The following is a 19,669-nucleotide window of genomic DNA, read 5'->3' as shown; positions in this document are numbered from 1 at the left end:
TTCGACTTCTATTATGGTAACTCTGCCCTTTCTTTTCCTGCAATTGTATTATTCTAGGTTAGGTGAAACCCAAACTTGGTCAATATAAGAGTGTGTTTTATCAGGATATCATTTGCTTACTCGTCACTGACCTGATACGTCAATACCAGTTTCTAATCATTTGGAATATCTCGTCACGAACTTAAGATGTGGTAATTTGACTCATTCCCTAACACACTTCTGCTGGAGTTGTCTTCAAATAATTTGAATAGCATTTTCTGTATTATCATAGTGTTGACTCTCTCTGTCTTCTTTTATAATCGTAAAGTCTTCTCTGGTAGTGTCACTTGGTAATCTTTCTTATTGTCACTTCCAGCTTAACAAATCTAGTTTTAGTAGCATTTGATTATGGAACTTTTCGTCATCATCGATTAGTAATTCTCTTTCTAGTCATCTTGTATTCTTAAACTTTTCACATTTTTTTTATTTATTGAACATATTTGTTTTTCTAATTTTACTGTTAATTTTGTCTAGTTATTTAGATGTGTATTAATCACTCTACAATCTACTACCCTCATGAATTCATTAAATTAGTTTTGATTTTGTCATCAGTCTACATCATAATTATATCAGTCACCGTCATCTAATTCAACCACTTTAGTATTCTGTGAATAAGACAACCTTCTATTGTTACCTGGTCCTTTTGTTTTTGAATTTACATAGACAATTTAACTTCCATAATTTCATTAAACCCAATTTGTCACGTACTGTATATAACTAACTGTATATAATACTACTACTATCAAGCATAATGTTATCATCATCAACTACCACTTATCAAACCTATTTTTATTTTCCGTAGCTCTTAAACGGTCTATATGTTGTCAAAATCTTTAATATTTAACCCTGCTCTCCAAGTTTTGAATTCTCTCTAATATGCCTGTCAGCTCTTTAAGGTCTGAATCTACATTTAGGCCATGAATTAACTGTGATTCTTTCATAATTAATAGTTTTTGTCCATTAAGCAATTTTTATTTAATGATAGTCCTGTATGCTTAGTTTTATTTCTAAAACGAAATGGTAACGTAAACCCTTGACCACGAGTGAAACATTATCTAGCCAATCTAAGGTATTCATTTTTTTTTCAATTTAACTACTTTAGTCTGGTAATCAAATTGATGTACGTTTTATTTAGAGCATACCATTGATAAGGAAAGTTCACCTATTACATTAAAGACCCAAGTTTCTGGGATCTTTGTTTTATAAAAGTAGAAATAGCTAAGGGATAATTACTCTCTTTTACATAACTCAGCTATTCTATCTTTAATTCCTGCAAACATTACGTATTTACAAGTCATAATTGCTTCTGAATAGATTTCTGAATTAAGGTAACATACTCAAATGGAACCTTCTATAATCTCAACAACCTTCTTCCATCATTTCTAAATAAATATGCTGATCACTTGAAACAGCAGTGTATGGGTTTTCACTTTCTGTAGGTAAAGCTAAGGTGTAGTTTAATGTTAAGGGTAAGATTCTATAAAATTTAAACATCGAATTGGTTACATTAAAAGGTATCTGCACAAACATTCTTAGTGTGCTGCTCATTGCAGCTGTCTTTATATCATTCCATGTATAATACACGTAAATCTGTTCACTATGCATAGGAATTACAAACTGTTAAGTGTTGTGGTAATCTTCTTTCAATTTCATCTAATACTCTCTAAGTTACTTAGGGGTATAAAATAAGAACTCGACTTCCTATCCACAGCTACATTCAATGCTTGTACCGATTTAGCTACCTCTGTTCTACTATTTCCACTTGTAAACGATAACTGTTATAAGTTATTCTGAATCCTAGAATTGAAAACTAGCATTTCGGTTCCTACCTCATGAAGCTCAGTTTGTTTTATCCCAGTATGTATTAATGCATTAGTAATATTTACTAGTGCCCTAGATATTCTCCTGATCTATTGGTCATGTAACTCAAGTAAGTGAGGTAATGAACTCATTATAAACGCCTGTTCACCTATTAAATGAATTATTTTTAGATATCTCTCTCTGACGTTCTACTTTCTTGTTTAATTCACGTAACTCATCTGTGGATGCGGGTTCCAAACAAACACATCAAAACAATTCCACCTGCATTTATTAAACCATATTTTTGTCGAGTCCCATCCAAAATCAAAATGCTATCTTTAATATTTTTCAGCTCTAGTAACAGATCCTTTATTTCAGCAAGATATCATCTAACTAATGTCGTATAATTCTTAATCAAACCTTCGTATAATACTCTCACTAAATGTAGGTAGCTGTTCCCTGACTTGTCACATGATATAACGTCATATGTTCCGAACCTCTGACATTAAAACTGACATGAGTATTTATGTCATGACCAAACACAGTGTAGACACGGTATGTTTTTACAGTTATCTACTTATCTCCAGATAAAATAAAATTTCCTTCTTCAACAAAAATCATTCCTATCTTATTCTCTACCAGAACAACAACCATGTTTCCGACCATCAATAACACAATGATCCTGGTGAACCTGTAGATATATTTATTACTAATATGCATAAAAATAAATGTCTAATGAACATATATAACACACATAATGATACAAGTATATGCCTTATCTTACTAACTTACTTAATCTTAAGGAGGCGTTCTTAAATGTGAACTTGTCTTTCGTCTTTGACATTCAATGCATGAATTACAATAATCTTTAATGTATTTTCTCATACTTAACTAAAATAATATTTTATTTATTCTACTTTATGTTTTCATAAAAGCTAAAAGTGCTGGATGAGTGTATGGTGATATGTTTCATAATTTTAATTGTTAAGCTATATGGTACAACTATCTGTAATAACCTATCATATTATCAGTTTTTTTTACACAAGATATCTGATTCTAATGGATACTCTGTATCTTCTCCCTGTAATACTTCGTTTTATTAGTTATTAATTTATTTTTATTTTGTTCACTAATCACATTATCTAAATCCCAAATTACTTCTAATTCATCCTCATTTTCTGTTTTCTCTTATTTCGTTAATAAACTGTTTTTCTTCAATTTCCGTATTTCCTACTCCAGCCTCCCTCAAAGTGTAGTCCATGATGTGGTACCGGTCCATGGAAAAAATGCCGGTCCCCAGAAAATTAAAAAATTAAATTAATTTAACTTTAACCTTTTGCCCAACCAACCAAGTTGCTATAACCAACTGCCATTTTTAACTTTCTGCAAGCCTTTGTTTATATTAAAGAAAATTGTATTTAATCAGTTAATATAAATATATGCTAAAAAAATTAATATCTGCATATACATTATAATTTAAATATTCATTTAATTTAACTTGGATTTCTTAGTATTTCAACTAAGCTAATATAACAGAAAGGAAAAGTGAAAGTATGTACTTAAAGTTACAAAACTATAGAATTCAAATTTGACGGTTGCCTTTATACCTTTAGTCTCTCAGGAGTTAGTGTTCTCACTTAATGAAATTTAAAAAATCTAAAATAAAGTTTTACAGTGTTGGTAACCTTGAGATTCTTGTTAACCAGTTCTTCGACACCAATGTTTTTGGAACTTTATTCCAAATGTGTTACATTTGCTTATACTGTCAATGGAATTCGTAGTGACGAGAAACCCACCTAAAGTAAAATTGTATCTCGGAGAACAAAGTTTCGACCTTTTTAGGTCATCTTTAGGTTAATCTCTTTCTTAACAAATAGAATTAATTAATTTTAATTTGCCAATAAAAGGTGATTATCAGCAAAATGTTCTTTTCCATTTTCATCTAATTCACTTAGAGCAAAACCTGAAGAATTTGTGTTTTGGATAAATTATTTTCCTCATATTTGAGTAGCTTAAAATTGGTGTTTTTACACAGTTATGTTGTTCTCTGTTTTCTTTTGGTAAATGTATTAATACCCATACCAGTCGTCCTGAGATACGCTCTTAACGGAAATTGACAAGCATGCAAGACCTGAGTCTTACGTCTGGTAGTGGCCTGGCATGGCCAAGCGCGTAAGGCGTGCGACTCGTAATCTGAGGGTTGCGGGTTCGCGTCCGCGTCGCGCTAAACATGCTCGCCCTCCCAGCCGTGGGGGTGTATAATGTGACGGTCAATCCCACTATTCGTTGGTAAAAGAGTAGCCCAAGAGTTGGCGGTGGGTGGTGATGACTAGCTGCCTTCCCTCTAGTCTTACACTGCTAAATTAGGGACGGCTAGCAAAGATAGCCCTCGAGTAGCTTTGTGCGAAATTCCAAAACAAACAAACAAACGTCTGGTAGGGCCAGGTGGAGCAGACAAGTTGTTAGTGCCTGGTACTAAAGGCGTCAGTTTGTTCTGAGAAGAGAGAAGATTGTTTGTGATTTAGTTTGAACTACCTTCAAATTTTAAGTTGTTCATTTTTAGGAAATCCCCCCCTCCCATATAGAGAGTAAGGCTGAAGAAACATGCGTCACACAAGAAAACTTCAAGTGATGTGCAAATGCAGCCTAGTTCTAGTGAAAATAATATGCCGAATTATAAACGTTTAAGTGATATTCAGCTTAGTAGCATAGAAAAAAAATAAAAAACATACAGAACTCGACAGTATTGTGAGGTATATTTGAAGTGTGATTTTATAAGTGGTGGTAGCAATAATGACTTGCCACTATGTGTTCTTTGTTGTTCAACATAATCAAATGAGAGCATGAAACCATCGAAATTGAATGACACTTGTATACCAGACATCCAGAATACTCGAGTAGACCAACAGATTTTTCATAAATAAGAAAAATGAAATCTTTTTTCCAAACAAATATTTTCACACACTTTTTCCACGATATTTTCAAATGAAGACTTGGTTATGGCCTCATGTAAAATTTCAAAATTAATAGTCGAGACAGGTTATCTGCATGCTATTGGTGAAACGTTATGCAGTGAAAAAAATACATCTCGTGTTTACAAAAAAAAACAAAAAACAAGAAAATCAGTTGAATTTACTGTCCTTATCTAATAATATAATGAAGTGTAGAATTGTGAATGTGGCGAAAAATATTGAAGAAGCTCTTATACCTCGAGTTTACTTAGTTTTCCATCAAAAGTGGATAAAAGCACAGACATTTGCAGATACTACCAATTTAATGTGCTTTGTAAGATATGATTATAAGGTCACAATTGATGAAGATATACTGTTTTGTAGACCACTTCCAACAATAACGACGTATGGTGAAATATTTAATTTAATCAGTAATTTTGCAATACAGAGTGGTATTCAATGAAAAAAATGTATTGGATTGAGTTCCGATAGTGCTCATTCAATGGCAGGTTCGTATAAAGGATTTTTCCAGAGGATTCGAGCAGTGGTACTACACTGTGAATGGGTGCATTGTAGCATTCACAGAGGAATTAGCTGTAAAGATGCCCTTACTTTTGAATTCAACTATGCAAGAATTTGTTAAATTCATAAACTATGTAAAATCTAGTTCGTTGAATCTTTACGTGCAAAGAATTAGAAAGTGAACACAAACATCTCCTATTATACTGTGAAGCTCAGTGGTTATCAAAAGGAAATGCCTCAAAAAGACTCATCGAAATGAAGAATTAAGTTATCTTGTTTTTGAAGCAACATCTTCCATCAGCAAAGAATGCAATATATGAATTAAGAGACAGGTTTCATAATTTGCATAGATTATGTAAGGTGGTCTATTTATGTGACATTTTTGGCTTAATTCATTAAATCTAAATTTACAAGGTGCTAACATAAATATTTTAAAGTTCAGGGAAAGATTGAGCACCTTCTGGGACTAACATTATGCTTGAAGGAATATTTTCCTCTAATTGACAGCAATAAAATGAGGATCAGGAACCCTTTTACTGTTGACAAAGAAAATGAGGAAAATTTACAACTCAGTGAATCAGAAATTGATTCTACTATTGAAGTGTTCTGTGACATTGCACTTAAAGATCATTTTATACGAGCTTTGTTAATTAATTTCTGACTAAGCTGTCGTGACAAGTATCTACATTTACCAGAAAAACCAATGAGATTTCTTATGCCATTTGTCACGATATATACATGTGAAGTAGGATTCTCATCGTCGGTTTTCTTAAAAAACGAGTACAGGAATAGATTAAATGTGGAGCCAGATTTGAGGATCAAACTGACTTCTTTTCCTCCTGATTTGAAGTTGCTGTTTGATGATAACAGCATCATCCTTCTCATTAGGTAAGTTATTTCTTAAAAGAGAGTTAATAAATATACAGTTAATGCAAAGATTAAATAACAATGAAGTATATTTTTTTTCATTTCGTTTTACAGAATAGTACTATAAAACACCTGTATATTTTATAATCGATGATGTATTGATAGAACTATTGCTGCCAGCTTGACGTTAAGACTTAGTAATGTCTTAGGTATTTGAGGAGGCCAGGCCTCATGAGAAATTACAAAACTAAACTGGCCTCTAGTTGGAAACGTTTGGGATATGCTGTTCTACTCCAATTCTACTCAGATCAGCTACATTAGTGTGTTTTCTACCTGGTCTATGTGTTACTTCAAAATCGTAATAATGCCCATCTGCCTAACCTAGAAGAGGGATCTTTCAATGTCATTAATCAAATTAATGATGCATTGTCTGTAACTTTCGATCACATAGATAAAAACGGTAGGTTTTAATTTCATGCATCATGGCTAAGCGTTCCTGCTCCGTGATTGAATAATTTATTTCAGCTTTTCCTAACTGTCGGACTCTGATACATTACAGAATGCTCTTTTTTATTTTCATCAAATTGTGATGATAATTCAACTATAGCAAAACCTGAAGCATCTGTGCTTAGGATAATTTCTTTTCCTAAAATATGGGTAGCTCAAAATTGATGCCTTTAAAAAGCATCTCTTAATTTCTTGAATGCTTCCTCCGTACATTGAAATTTTGTTTCTTTCTTATTAACTCACTTAAAGGTTTTGCCAACAGTGCAAAATGCAGTATAAACCTTCCGTAAAATTCTACGAATCATAGAAATGAACGTATATCTTTTACTATTTTTAGCAACGGATAATTCTTTCAAAGATCTAACTTTTTAGTGTCGAGTTTTATACTACCTGCGGTTACCAAATGACATAGATATTCTACTTGTTTCAAAACTGGCCTTTATTTGGCTTAAGTTTAAAGCTCGCTACTTGTAATATATCAAATGCATGCCTTAACCTTTCTAAGTGATCTTTAAACCTGCAGCAAACACTATAATATCCTTTAAATAACAAAATCATTCCAATTCTTGCAATCCTAATAATACAACATCCATTAATCTCTGAAATGTTGAAGGAGCATTACACAAATCAAAGGGCATTCTATTAAACTTATATTTACCTTAAGGTAATATGAAAGTAGACTTTCTCTTATCTGATTCTACCTGCCAATATCCACCTTGTAAATCTATAGATGAAAGTACTTACTATTACTGAACCCATCTAATGTCTCCTGGATATTAGGTAATAGATAAATTTATTTGACTGTTACTTCATACACTTTCGTAAAATCCCAAAATAACTTTAATTTTCCGTTCTTCTTAGGAACTGACACAACTGGAGATGCATACGACTACTACTGTCCTCTATTACTCGTTGTTCGAGCATCTCTTTTACACATTTTTAAAATTCAACCCTGTGCTTCACTGACACTCTATAGGAAGAGCCTCTACAGTATGTACTTGTTGCCAATCACATTATCGTGTATTTTACCTAATTTGTACGATAATAAGGGTCACTTTCTCCTGCAAATATATCTATATACTGTTCTAATAACATTATCAACCTTGCTTATGTTCTTTTTCTACATTTCCTAGGATAGAGTCCCAATCTATCTTACTTTGTTGTGCTGCCTGTCTCCTAATATTCCTGACATTATGCTGTTTTACAGCAGCTAATGTTTCACTACGAGTAGTCTTACCTATTATTGTATCCTAAGGTAGTATTACATTTTCTTTATTTACATTCAACACTTTTATGGGAACTATGTCTCTCTCCAACACCTCACTAATACAAGCAGCCTTTTCTGTGCCAATAGGTTCAATTAACACTTCTTCATTACACTTAAAATAATCTACCTTAGCTTCAACCATGAATTGATTTCTTTCAGGTACTTCAGTCACTTTAATTAGTCTGTACTTATACCTAACATAAGCAACAAAGCATCCAAGTGGTTTGAGTAATTATTTTCCTGTTTTAAAGGTCTATTTTCTATCTTATTCTGCCTTACTCTGTTGTCACTTACTCTGCTCTCTACTTTTTTATTACTCTCACAACTGTCACTTCTGCTAGGCCTGGAACTTCTACATACATTTTTTTCTCAGTGGACTTCTATTTGAATACCTACTATCCTTACCTCTCTGGCCTTGTTGTATATCGGTCGGCTGTATGAATTCAGTGCTTTTTATTTTGACGGATGATCCTCAGCCTCGCTAGTATTGGTGTTAGGCGTCTGACTATTAGCTTTAGTCAGTGGGAAGGTATTAGTTATCTTAACTCGTATAAAAGTTCGGAGGTTCAAGTCCTTCAAAATTTAAGATTTTTGTTTCAGAAGTAAGATATATTTCAGTATCATAAGCCCTTAAAAAATCCAACCCCATAAAACCATCTGTTTCTAGATCTATCTGCTTACAAATGTAAAACAAGTGTTCTAACTCAAACTTTTATTCTTATTCGAACGCGATATTTACGTAGTGTGTTAACAGGATGTCCCATTATGGAAGTTAAGATACTCTTATAAACTTCCTTCCAAGCATTATTCGGCAATGTCGAATTTTTATCCACAAATTCTGCACTTAGTAAGGAAGACCTAGCGTCTGTGTTAACCAATAACCGACATTCTGTAACTCTCCTATTTTTACTAAAAATGCTGGTAACACCTCATTAATATTATATACATTCAGTCTTTTGTTCCATACTGACCGGAACTACTTCTAATTTCGTTCTGCAGTCCCGGCAGGCATTACATTTTTTTTTTTTTTTTGCTTCTACTGTGAAAGTGGGGTTATTATTATTGCTAGGAAACATTTCTCTGAAAATTCCAGCCTTTGGGGCCTTTCTGTATTCAGCTTGTTGTGGGAATTGCAGTTTTTGACTGTGGCCTCTTATACCACAATTAAAACATGTTATAGTAGTGTAATACTAGAAGGAAGGCAACTAGTATCACTATCTATTGCCAACTATTGAGCTACTCTTTTACCAACGAATAGTGGATTGACCGTAACGTTATAACGCCCTCATGGCTAAAAGGGTGAGCATGTTTGGTATTACGGGGATTCGAACCCGCGACTCACAGATTATGAGTATAGCACCCTAATTGGTAGCTGTACTTAATTCCTGTAGTATATTGCCTGTTCATATACCTGAGTTTTTATCTCGAGAGATGGCAATATCACTCTGTCCCACTCTTGATCTTGCTCTCTGATGGCCAGGAAGTAACTGATACCCAGAGCATCGCCGTTACTCTAGGTGAAAGCTTTTACCAGGTATTTAGCACTTCTGTCTCTTCTTTCACCTTCTTGGCCATCAAGACTCGGGCAGAGCAATCACCTCTTTCCTTTTGAGCTGATTGTCTCTGTGATTATACTCCTCCCTTTACACTGGTGGAACTCAAACTAGCCCTTCATCGGTCTGGAAGTACAACAGTTTGACCTGATGATATACACTATGAGATGTTGCGCCATCTATCTTTTGCTTCTCTTGCTATCCTTCTGGTTGTTTTTAACCAGATCTGGCAGGAGAATGTTTTTCCTGATGCCTGGCGTCAGGCTATTATCCTGCTTTTCTCCAAACCTGGGAAGGATTCCAAGAATCCTTCAAACTACCATCCAATTGCTTTGACGAGCTGTTTCTGTAATACCTTAGAGAGGATGGTTAACGCTCATCTTGTTTGGTTCCTCGAATCAAATCACCTCTTCTAGCCTACCCAGTGTGGGTTCCGACGACAGTGCTCCACCATGGACCACCTGATTCTACTTGAAACGTTAATCAGAGAAGGCTTTTGACACAACATGGAGGTATGGCATTTATAAAAATTAATGCCGTAACTGAACAACTCCCTCTCACCATTGCAAACGGGCTCTATGACTACGACTTTCACAATTCATGTCAGTCGTTGAACATAAGGTATATTGAGCGGCAGCTACAGACTGCCCTCAATCGTTTACTGAAGTGGACCACAGCAAACGGCTTTACCTTCTTTCTCTATACAACCGTTTGCATGCACTTTTGCTGCCAACGGAGTATTCACCCTGATCCTGAAATCCGTATTGGTGAAGTTGTGCTGCCTGTGGTCTCTGAGACTAAGTTCTTGGGTCTTATCTTTGACTGTAAGCTAACCTTTATACCACACATCAAGCAGCTATGGGTCAAATGTACGGGTCAAGTGCACTGAATATCCTCCATGTCCTCTCTACCACCACTTGGGGAGCGGATCGACGTTCTATGCTAAAGATATATCATGCTCTTATTCGATCGAAACTCGACTATGGATCACTGGTCTATAGCTCTGCCAGACCATCGGCCTTAAAGATGCTAGACCCTATTCATCACCAAGGACTTCAGCTCTGCACTGGGGCTTTCCACACTTCCCCAGTTCAGAGCTTATACATAGAGTCTCATGAACCTTGTTTGCACCACCGCCGTTTGCAACTGTCTTTATTATATGCTTCGAAACTTTGTTTTTTACCAACTTGGGGTTGTGTTTTTCGTCCTTGAAGGACCATGCTTTTTCAGACCAGATGGTCTGCCATTGCTCCTTTTGGCCTTCGTATCCAGGCACAGTTAGATGAATTGGGTCTGTCCTTGGATAACATAGCTGTATCCACTGGTCAGTCCATCCCACCATGGCTTCTTATAGTCCCCAGTTGTGACCTATCTTTAAGTCATCTGAGAAAAGTAGACAACCCTGTAGTCTGCTATTTGCTAAACATCTTTCGAACCACCCTTCCATTCCTATTTATACAGATGGTTCGAAATCAGGTGACTGTGTTGGCTTTGTCATGGTTTTTTGTTTTTCGGTGGTTGTGCGCAGAATCCCCTCTACAACTTCTGTGTTCACTGCTGAACTGTATGCCATTTCTCTTGCCCTGGATCACATAGATCCAGTACTCGAACTGCACGATTTATACTGACTCGCTTAGTTCTTTACTGGCCCTGGAATTGCTTCACACCCTGTTCTCGCCAATATTTAAAACAGACTGGACCATTTCTTTTTAACATCTACTTCTATCCAGTTTTTCTGGATACCGGGTCACGTTTGTATTGGCGGGAACGAGCTTGCCGACCCTACAGCTAAGTCTATTTGCTCTGGCACTATCACCACTGTGACTGTCCCATACATGGACTATGGTCCTGTATTCAAGGCTCGGCTCTGTGCCAGCTGGCAGTCGACTTGGAGTGAGCAACGCAAAAACAAACTTTTCCAAATAAAACCCTATATCGGACTTTGGCCGTCTTGTTCCCGAAAGGACCGGAATAAGGAAGTTGTTCTAACTAGACTACGCATTGGTCACGGGTTTTTAACTCATCGTTTCCTTTTATCTGGAACTGATGCACCAGTGTGTAGTTTGTGTAACACTCAGATCACAATGAGCCACATTTTACTTTCTTGTCATCGTTATCATTCACAACGACGGCACCATTTTGAGCATGTTCTGTCCCAAGGTTTGTCCATAACGTTAGGCAGTGTTATTAGTGATGGCACTGCACAACAAAGTTTTTGCTTCTTGATCACTGTTGGGTGTTTCTTATAAATTTTTGGCTGCTGATCACGAAAATAACATCCAAATTTACCCATCACATACCCTTTCATCGAAATCTTCACTTCTGTCATGTTTTCTCTTATATTTGTGTCAAAAAGTTTTCGTTTCTGTAAGATACCTATGAACAATGTTTTGTTCAGTCTGGGCATGTCCAGGCATGAAATTAGGCCAGGTTGGAAGCTGTTCTGTGGAAGTATGAAGCCCAGACATGCCTGGGCAGGCCAGAGCCAGCTTGATACTGTCTCAGCAGGCTATAAAAGTGGCTTGCATACACAGATGCTGTTCATTGGATTAATATAGACCTTATAGTGTGTACGTATTGTTTCAGAATATTGCATTGCCTCAGTGGCATTGTAACAAGTAAGTTAGATGTTATAGACGTTTTACAGGACGATTGGTATTGGTCAGTATGTCTCGTCAATGTCGTAACAGCCGCGATACATTCTGCTATATTTGTGGCAAGTATATGCTTGTTCATCAGAGACGATCAATGACTGCTCTTGTGAAGAAAGCATATCATCTGTACTTCGGCTGTAAAATTGGTGATCAAGACCAGGAATGGGCGCCTAACATTTGTTTTGCGACATATGCTGTCTGTCTGAGAGCTTGGCTCAGATGCACTCGAAAGACAATGGTGTTTGCTGTTACGATGATATGGCAAGAACGGAAAGACCATGTGACGGATTGTCACTTCTGTTTGACTGATGTGCCTGGTTTCTCTGCCAAAAACAAGAAGTCAATTGAATACCCTAATCTGCCTTCAGCAATGAGATCCATGCCACATAACAACAGTCTTCCAATTCTGAAACCGCCAGAGGAATGGACCTTAGAGGAACCAGATGAAGAAACTGCAATGCAGGGAACTGGCAGTGACATTGATCCGCATTTTGAACTGTGCTCATCAGGCGATCCAAATATCATGACACAGTCAGAATTAAACGATCTGGTCAGAAATTTGGGTATATCAAAAGCAAAAGCCGAATTGCTGGGTTCGAGATGACAGGAATGGTGTTTGCTGTCAACAGGTACGAAAATTTTCGTTTTTCGAAACTGCCAAGATGATATAACCAAATTCTTTGCACAAGCTGACAGTCTCTGTTTCTGTGTTGACATCGAAGGATTGTTCTCTGCTTTGGATTGTGACCATGACCCGCAAGAGTCATGATTCATCAATGTTAAGCCTCAAAGCTGTTCTGTTACACAATGACAACGTTCACCCTTCAATACCTGTTGGCTATGCAGCACACATGAAAGAAACCTACGAGAACATGGAAATGTTGCTGAAGCACATCCAGTACAGCAAGTACAACTGGAATATCTGTGGAGATCTGAAAGTCGTTGCACTGTTACTGGGAATGCAGCTTGGCTATACAAAGTACTGTTGTTTCATCTGTGAATGGGATAGTCGAGCCAAAGAGTCACATTATCCTAGACAGAGCTGGCTACTCCGTAAAAATTTAGTTCCATAACAGAAATATGTGGTGCATGAACCGCTTGTCGACCCAGCAAAGATTTTTTTGCCTCCTCTTCACATAAAATTCGGACTTTTGAACACTTTCGTGAAAGCAATGAACAAAGAGGCGAAAGTTTTCATTATTTAAGACAGATGTTCCCAAGAATAACTGAGGCCAAGATCAAAGAGAGCAGTTTTGTTGGCCCTCAGATTAGACATGCTATGAGTGACAAGCGGTTCGAAGATCTGTTAGTTGGGCCGGAAAAGATTGTTTGGGAAGCCTTCAAAGACGTTGTTGACAATTTTCTTGGCAATTACAGAGCCCCACATTACACTCAGCTGGTAGACAAATTTCTTAAAGCATACAAAACAATGAAGTGCAACATGTCACTGAAGATTCATTTCCTCCACTTACACTTGGACTTCCTCCCCGCAAATCTCGGTGCTGTCAGTGAAGAACACAGTGAAATGTTTCACCAGGACATTGCTACAATGGAAAAACGATATCAGGGCAACTGGAATCCTTCAATGCTTGCTGACTATTGTTGGACACTGCAACGTGATGCACCGGACATTGAATACAAACGAAAATCAGGAGCAAAACACTTTTAATTATGTTGAACTTAATAGCGTACTAGAAACATAAATGCAATTAAATACGTTATTGCCGGTAAACAATTAACTGTATATTTCTCAGAGTTCTTACGTGATGAAGCAAAGCCAAAACTATATTTGTGCATACCCACCAGGTACCTGTCAAAATCAGCAAAAACTTTTTTAAAAAATTGTTGTGCAGTGTGGTGACACTGCCCACCTTCGTAATGTTTTTAGTTTTTAAAGGTCATTAATCTTTTTAGTCCCATTTAAGTTTTTAGTATATCCTTTACACCTTTTTAATGTGGCTAGCTTTTAAAAATCACAGTTCATTTAGTTCAATTTGAAATTGAAACTGACTGTAACATTAAGTAACTCGAAACTAGGACTAAAAAGGCCAACTTCAGGTGATTGACGGTGGTTTTGTACTTACCTGTTAGTCTTCCTGGCGAGTTACGATGATTACAGTCACGCTACAGAAAGTCCTTTACAACTTGAATTACTGTAGTTTTTATCTTGACGTTGAAGAATAGATGTAAACATTGGTTTTATGTTATTTATTTCTTTATCTTTGTTTTGTTTTGTTTTACCTTAATTTCCTTTTATGAATTTTACTGAATTTACTTCTACCTTTTTAGCGGAAGTTTGGCGCAGATAGTCTAGCTGCTTTGTGCCATAAAACACTAAATCAACCAACCAACCAACTTATGAGAACTATAGCTAAGTTTTAGTTTTGTTGAATGAGAGAAAATAGGAGCAGAAATTGAGAAAGAAAAAAAAGAGAAGAAACTGCAAGTTGGGAAGAGTAAAAGCACAAACTGAGAAAGAATAGACTAAAATAAATAGAAACTGACATTATCAAGCTCACTAAAAAGCAATAGGAAGAAATGAAGAATTGCAATACGGTCTGGGCCAGATGACTGAAGCCACATAAATTTAATGTGCAGAAAGATGACATTGATGCCTTTTTGGAGAGATATGAAAAATTTACTCAAAGTCTGAACTGGAACATAGGTGACTGGGCAGTCTGTCTCAACCTACTTGTTAGAGGAAAAGGCTTACAAGTGTATGCAGGCATGATGTCAAAATATGCCATAAACTGATAAGTTAAAAGTGGTCTTGTTTAAACATTATGAACAAGAAGATTTTCGCCAATTTAAGAATTTTGTCAAACCTCATACTGGAAAAAGTGTATTTCAGTTTGTGTAACGTCTACAAAGATACTCTGCAAAATGGACTGACACGGACAAGTGCTGCTTTTACAGGTTATTGGATATACAAATGTTCAGATCAAGTTATTATTTAGTTTATTTAATGAATATTTAGTTTTCATAAAAAGAGTGTTAAAATATTTTATTAAAAGCACTAGTTATTATAAGTTTTGTTTGTACTACCAGTTGTTAGTTGTGTATGTAATTTAATTGTCGTCTTAAGTTTTTGTAATATTGTTGATGTCATCGCTTTTTTGTAATATAGTTGTTATTAGAGGGCTATATACTTTAGATTTTTCTGTTGCTTATTATAAACATGTTCAGGAACAGAGAAAAGTAAGTTAGTTATTGAAAGTAAAAAGTAAATTTAGACAGTGTGATTATCAGTTAAGCCAGAATTTCACATTTGTGTTGTAATAACAGAGATAAAAACAATAATTTTTCTTGTCAAAGGGTATTCTGAAGTAATTGGACCCATCGGTGTGGACTTGAATGAAGAGGAGACAAGTATGTAAGACTCTGGATACAACTGTGGTAATCAACAGTTATGATGGTGGTTTGAAATAGGTTTTACAATTTGTATAGTGATAGCAGAGGAGAGAAAAAGTAATTTGCCTTGTCAATTGTCTTCTAAAGTAATTGGATCTCCATGGGTAAATTTTTGACAAAAATGAAAATTTATATAGAGGTATAAATTTAATATCACAACAAATAGTGTAACAGGTTTTTGTTTATACGTTTGACTAATTTTAAAATAAGTGCAATCGGTGCTATCTGTTTATAGTTGAAATTTATCGCCAACAAATAACTGACATCTACTATAAAGAATCCAGCTTTTATACAAAGCCTAAGATTTGCCAAAGCAGCAAGGATTGTACAGTGACAAAGAGTGGTGAGAGAAGAAGTGAATGGCAACAGAAGTAAGCCTATGCAGACAGAAAACTGGATTGGTGGAGAAATATATGTAAAGATTACATTCACATTATATAATTACAACCATTTCAGATGATTTTTATAAATGGATAGAGAGAAGTGAGTAACTGGGCTAAAAGGTGGTGTTAAACAACAATAAGACTTATAGAGAGGATAGTGCAGGTAGAGAACAGAGGAAGAAAGACTAAAAGAAAAGGAAATGGAAAGAGAGAGACTGGAAATAGAGAGAATACAAATTAAGAAAAGGAAAAGGTTTTATTTGAATTTTGTGCAAAGCTACAAGAGGGCTGTTTGTGCTAGCCGTCCCTAATTTAGCAGTGAAAGACTAGATAGAATGCAACTAGTCATCACCATGTGCTACTAATTCTTGACATACTCTTTTACCAACAAATAGTGGAATTAACGATTACATTATAATGCCTACATCGCTGGAAGGGCGACCATATTTGGTGGAACATGAATTAAAATCTGTGACCCTCAGATTGTGAGTTAAGTATTCTAACCATGTGGCTATGCTGAGCCAAAAATTATAGGAGAGACTGGAAAGACGGAGTACAAAAACACAAATTGAGATTGCCAAGCTCACCTGACAGAAATAGGAAGGACCCAATGACAATAGAAAACAGGACCAGCCAGTCCAAGCGACCTGAATTTGATGAACAGAAAGATTATATGAATGCTTTCCTGGAAATGTATGAAAGATATGTTGAATTTCTGAATGCCAAAAGCAACTGGGTAGTCTGTCTCAATGCACTTCTCACAGAGAAAGGCCTACAAGTGTATGCATGGATGAGGTCAATAGACGACATGGACTATGACAAGTTAAAAGTGACCTTGATGAAATGTCATGAACTTACCAAGGAAGTTTTACATTGAAAGTACAGAGAAGTTACACCTGACACTGGAGAAACTGTATTTCAGTTCATGGCATGCCCACGGTGATACTTCACAACATAGACTAACGTGTCAAGCGTGAAAATAGTTTTGAACAACTGGCAGATGAACTAACACGTGAACACTTCATGATCACGTTTTGTACTAACATACAGATGTCACTGTTCTTAAATGAGAGAAAACCAAAGGATGTGAATTAGATGAACTAGCTGGCAGAATAGTACATGGAAGCCAATAGAAAGAGCATAAGTGAAAAATCCAAGAATAACCAGTTAAAGTCAAAACAAGTCGATCAACTTCCTGTGGAATGGAAAGCGAATGATAAAGCGTGGATGACAAGTGCTATATTCGAAGAATTTTTTAACAAAGAATGGAACAAGAAAATAGGAATATTCTACTTTTCCTAGATAATACAACTTGTCACCCAAAGGTTCAACTGTCAAATGTTCTTTTAGTCTTTCTATCTCCATGTACAACTCAACTCTACAGCCACTAGATAATGGAATTACACTGTATACAGTGCATAAAATTGAAATACAGAAAATTGATGCTTCAGCATATTATTACAAACATGGACGACTGTGAGAGAGCATCTGAAATTACCATGAAAATTGACGTGTTAGATGCAATTGCATTTTTAAGTCATTCAATCAAAGCGTAAAAGATGAATGCCTAATAAAGTGCTTTCGAAACTATGGATTTATTCTTGGTAATGGCGGAGATTATAGAAAAGTTGTTTGTTATGATGATTCTTGTGAAATTCAAACTGATTGAGAAGATTGGTGCAGATGATTCTATGAACGCGAAAAGTTTTGTGAACGTTGACAAGAATGTTTTAACAGAAACTGATTTAAAATCTATAATACAATCGCAAGATGGTAACAAACAGTGTGAGAGATTCAGAAGATGAACAAAATGAAAGAGAGAGGAAACAGAAATTCCTACTTTATCGCGAGTGTTAAGTTATATTAATGCTATCAAATTGTATGCAAGAATAAAGGGGGAAAATGAACTTCATGAATAGGCTGTAGAATTGGCGTTCTTTTTTAACCGCATGAGAAAAAACCTATTAAAAAACCAAACAGTTGAAATTGGACACTTTCTTCAAATACATTTGATTAAGATTTTGTGTACTTATGTATATTTTGAATGTATAATTTTGTTCTTATTCGAATAAATGTAGCATAAACAGTATAATAACTTTATTCACAAACGTCTTACTTCCCTTGAGTCAAGCAAGTATAACGTCCCACTCAAAAATTATATATAATTAAGGAAATGCATGTTTACTGTCTAAGACGGAAATTTCACTCGGTCCCGTGCGATTCCGCCTTAGACAGGTTTCGCTGTATTTTGAAAAATTACTCTCTAAATGTGGATTTACAGAAACTAAAGAAGGTACAGAAACTCTTGGACAGTACCTGAGAGAAAGTCGAGTTATACTGAGAAAGCTAAATACATCAAAGGTAGTAAAAAACACTTGTATGACAAGAAGACCAAGGTCTGATGTTTCAATGTCGGATAGCTGGTGCTAGTTCTGATACCTACAGACAACAACAAACTCGACCTGCAGTTGAAAGGGTCTTTTGAAGTTCAGGAAGGGGTCAACAGAGAGGACTATAAGGTGCAAGTAAACAAGATGACCAAGATTAACCATGCCAATACGTTGCAGAGGTTACAGATGCAGCTATTCCTGATGACCAGAAAGATGACATAGGAAGGTCGAAACGTCGTTCTCTCCTTCTCAGTAAAAGTGTTAATACCCATACCAGCCGTTCTGAGATACAAATGCAGCTATTGAGGCATAGATGAACGTAGCAGATGCAGCTGCCATAAATGCAGAACCAGAAGACAGTGACTTTGTCACAGAAGATAAAGATCTACCAGTGAAGAACTGAATGGTAAACATAGAAAAGAGGTACAGGATTTACTGTACCAGCATACAGACAGATTAGGCAAGAAAGACTACATGCAACACAAGATCAAGCTGAATACAGGTGTAATGAATTGTTGTAAATATGTATGACCATTGTCATCCTCCTCTCTTTACTTTTGTTTTATTTTTTGCAGCCACAAGATTTCTTTTTTATTACTACTTAAAACAATGCATGCATGAAAAAATGCACCAGATGCTTCCTCCTTTTCTATTAGCTATACTCACATCTCAGATATGTGATTTTCTATCTCTTTTGTCTATATCTCATAATGACTCTAGGACTGCTTTACTTTATGAACTGATTTCTTGTCCCACTTTTGTTTTCATCATCATCTTCCTTGTCTCTCTCATCTTGCCTTCTAGTGGCTCAGTGATAATCTTGAAGGTCTAAAAACACTAAAATCTAGATTTCAAAATTTGTAGTGGGCACAAGAAAAATCCTTTTGTGTGCTTTCTGTTTAACAACAAACAAATCATTTGTTTTTGATTGCGACTCCTTTGCTAAGATTTAAGGCCATGAACATTTTGGTATTCTTTAAACTACAATTCTTTTTTTTTTACCTCTTCTGTTCATCTCAATAGTTGAACTGTTACGACTCTAAGATTTTCTGGCTCTGGAACCCCTGATGTGCACCTCTTCCCCTCTTGCACATCTGTAGTCTCCTTTGACCAGTGACTATTGAGTTGTGCAAGTTATTTCTTAATGTATTTTTATGCTTTCCATACTCCACCCTTTTTTTTCCTCTCCTATATTATCAACAACTTCCTAAGGGTTTTCATGTTTCTCGTGTGAGATGGGCTCAACTATTTCCCTTGAATTTTCGCATCATGAACTTTTTACTATCAAAGGCTCTTTGCGCTACTTCCTTTCCTGTGCAAGAGGT

At 35.9% G+C, this 19,669-nt stretch overlaps 1 protein-coding gene across 1 annotated transcript in view; it reads left to right on the top strand.

The window, feature by feature from the left end:
• The window catches only part of LOC143222167 (uncharacterized), a 61,004-nt gene extending 42,961 nt beyond the window's left edge, over positions 1 to 18,043 (top strand). The window contains exon 8 of the transcript XR_013012045.1: positions 15,476 to 18,043. The gene's annotated coding sequence lies outside the window, so the exon portion shown is untranslated. The remainder of the gene's footprint in view (positions 1 to 15,475) is intronic.
• Positions 18,044 to 19,669: the final 1,626 nt, after the last annotated feature.

This window comes from Tachypleus tridentatus, chromosome 8 (genome assembly GCF_004210375.1).
Source record: "Tachypleus tridentatus isolate NWPU-2018 chromosome 8, ASM421037v1, whole genome shotgun sequence".
In the NCBI taxonomy this organism is placed as follows: Eukaryota; Metazoa; Arthropoda; class Merostomata; order Xiphosura; family Limulidae; genus Tachypleus; species Tachypleus tridentatus.
Note: the sequence above shows the minus strand (reverse complement) of the source record. Positions and strands in the feature narration are given on the sequence as shown.